Below are 2,695 nucleotides of genomic sequence, written 5' to 3'. Positions count from 1 at the left end.
GAAAAATCTTGGGTACACTGACGAACCGTTCGTCTTAGCCAATGATGTGGCTGATGGGGAATGTAGTAATTTCAAAAAAATTCCTACGCACACGCAAGATCATGGTGATGCATAGCAACGAGAGGGGAGAGCGTGATCTACGTACCCTTGTAGATCGACAACGGAAGCGTTTGGTTGATGTAGTCGTACGTCTCCACGGCCCGACCGATCAAGCACCGAAACTACGGCACCTCCGAGTTCTAGCACACGTTCAGCTCGATGACGATCCCCGGACTCCGATCCAGCAAAGTGTCGGGGAAGAGTTCCGTCAGCACGACGGCGTGGTGACGATCTTGATGTACTACCGTCGCAGGGCTTCGCCTAAGCACCGCTACAATATTATCGAGGACTATGGTTGAAGGGGGCACCGCACACGGCTAAGAATATGATCACGTGGATCAACTTGTGTGTCTAGGGGTGCCCTCTACCCCCGTATATAAAGGATCTAGGGGAGGAGGCCGGCCGGCCCTCTATGGCGCGCCAAGGAGGAGTCCTCCTCGTAGTAGGAGTAGGACTCCTACTAGGAGGGGGAAAGAAGTGGGGAGGGAGAGGGAAAAAAGGGGGGCGCCGCCCCCTTCTCCTAGTCCAATTCGGACCAGGGGGGAGGAGGCGTGCAGCCCACCTCTGGCAGCCCCTCTATCTCTCCACTAAGGCCCATATGGCCCATTACTTCTCCGGGGGGGGGGGGTTCCGGTAACCCTCCGGCTCTCCGGTTTTCTCCGAAATCACCCGCAACACTTCCGGTGTCCAAATATAGCCGTCCAATATATCAATATTTATGACTAGACCATTTCGAGACTCATCGTCATGTCCGTGATCACATCCGGGACTCCGAACTAACTTCGGTACATCAAAACTCATAAACTCATAAAATAACTGACCGAGACACGTCTCCGGTCAATAACCAATAGCGGAACCTGGATGCTCATATTGGCTCCTACATATTCTACGAAGATCTTTATCGGTCAGACCGCATAACAACATACGTCGTTCCCTTTGTCATCGGTATGTTACTTGCCCGAGATTCGATCGTCGGTATCTCAATACCTAGTTCAATCTCGTTACCGGCAAGTCTCCTTACTCGTTCTGTAATGCATCATCCCGCAACTAACTCATTAGTTGCAATGCTTGCAAGGCTTAAGTGATGTGCATTACCGAGAGGGCCCAGAGATACCTCTCTGACAATCGGAGTGACAAATCCTAATCTCAAAATACGCCAACCCAACATGTACCTTTGGAGACACCTGTAGAGCTCCTTTATAATCACCCAATTACGTTGTCACGTTTGGTAGCACACAAAGTGTTCCTCTGGCAAACGGGAGTAGCATAATCTCATAGTCATAGGAACATGTATAAGTCATGAAGAAAGCAATAGCAACATACTAAACGATCGGGTGCTAAGCTAATGGAATGGGTCATGTCAATCAGATCATTCACCTAATGATGTGATCTCGTTAATCAAATAACAACTCCTTGTTCATGGTTAGGAAACATAACCATCTTTGATTAACGAGCTAGTCAAGTAGAGGCATACTAGTGACACTCTGTTTGTCTATGTATTCACACATGTATTATGTTTCCGGTTAATACAATTCTAGCATGAATAATAAACATTTATCATGATATAAGGAAATAAATAATAACTTTATTATTGCCTCTAGGGCATATTTCCTTCAGTCTCCCACTTGCACTAGAGTCAATAATCTAGATTACACAGTAATGATTCTAACACCCATGGAGCCTTGGTGTTGATCATGTTTTTCTCGTGGAAGAGGCTTGGTCAACGGGTCTGCAACATTCAGATCCGTATGTATCTTGCAAATCTCTATGTCTCCCACCTGGACTAGATCCCGGATGGAATTGAAGCATCTCTTGATGAGCTTGGTTCTCTTGTGAAATCTGGATTCTTTTGCCAAGGCAATTGCACCAGTATTGTCACAAAAGATTTTCATTGGACCCGATGCACTAGGTATGATACCTAGATCGGATATTAACTCCTTCATCCAGACTCCTTCATTTGCTGCTTCTGAAGCAGCTATGTACTCCGCTTCACATGTAGATCATGCTACAACGCTTTGTTTAGAACTGCACCAACTGACAGCTCCACCGTTTAATGTAAACATGTATCCGGTTTGCGATTTAGAATCGTCCGGATCAGTGTCAAAGCTTGCATCAACGTAACCTTTTACGATGAGCTCTTTGTCACCTCCATATATGAGAAACATATCCTTAGTCCTTTTCAGGTATTTTAGGATGTTCTTGACCGCTGTCCAGTGATCCACTCCTGGATTACTTTGGTACCTCCCTGCTAGACTTATAGCAAGGCACACATCAGGTCTGGTACACAGCATTGCATACATGATAGAGCCTATGGATGAAGCATAGGGAACATCTTTCATTTTCTCTCTATCTTCTGCAGTGGTCGGGCATTGAGTCTTACTCAACTTCACACCTTGTAACACAGGCAAGAACCCTTTCTTTGCTTGATCCATTTTGAACTTCTTCAAAACTTTGTCAAGGTATGTGCTTTGTGAAAGCCCAATTAAGCGTCTTGATCTATCTCTATAGATCTTAATGCCTAATATGTAAGCAGCTTCACCGAGGTCTTTCATTGAAAAACTCTTATTCAAGTATCCCTTTATGCTATCCAGGAAAT

The sequence above is a fragment of the Triticum urartu genome, chromosome 6A (assembly GCF_056163025.1).
Source record: "Triticum urartu cultivar PI428250 chromosome 6A, HENAU_Tu73, whole genome shotgun sequence".
Lineage (NCBI taxonomy): Eukaryota > Viridiplantae > Streptophyta > Magnoliopsida > Poales > Poaceae > Triticum > Triticum urartu.
This window is presented reverse-complemented; position numbering follows the sequence as displayed.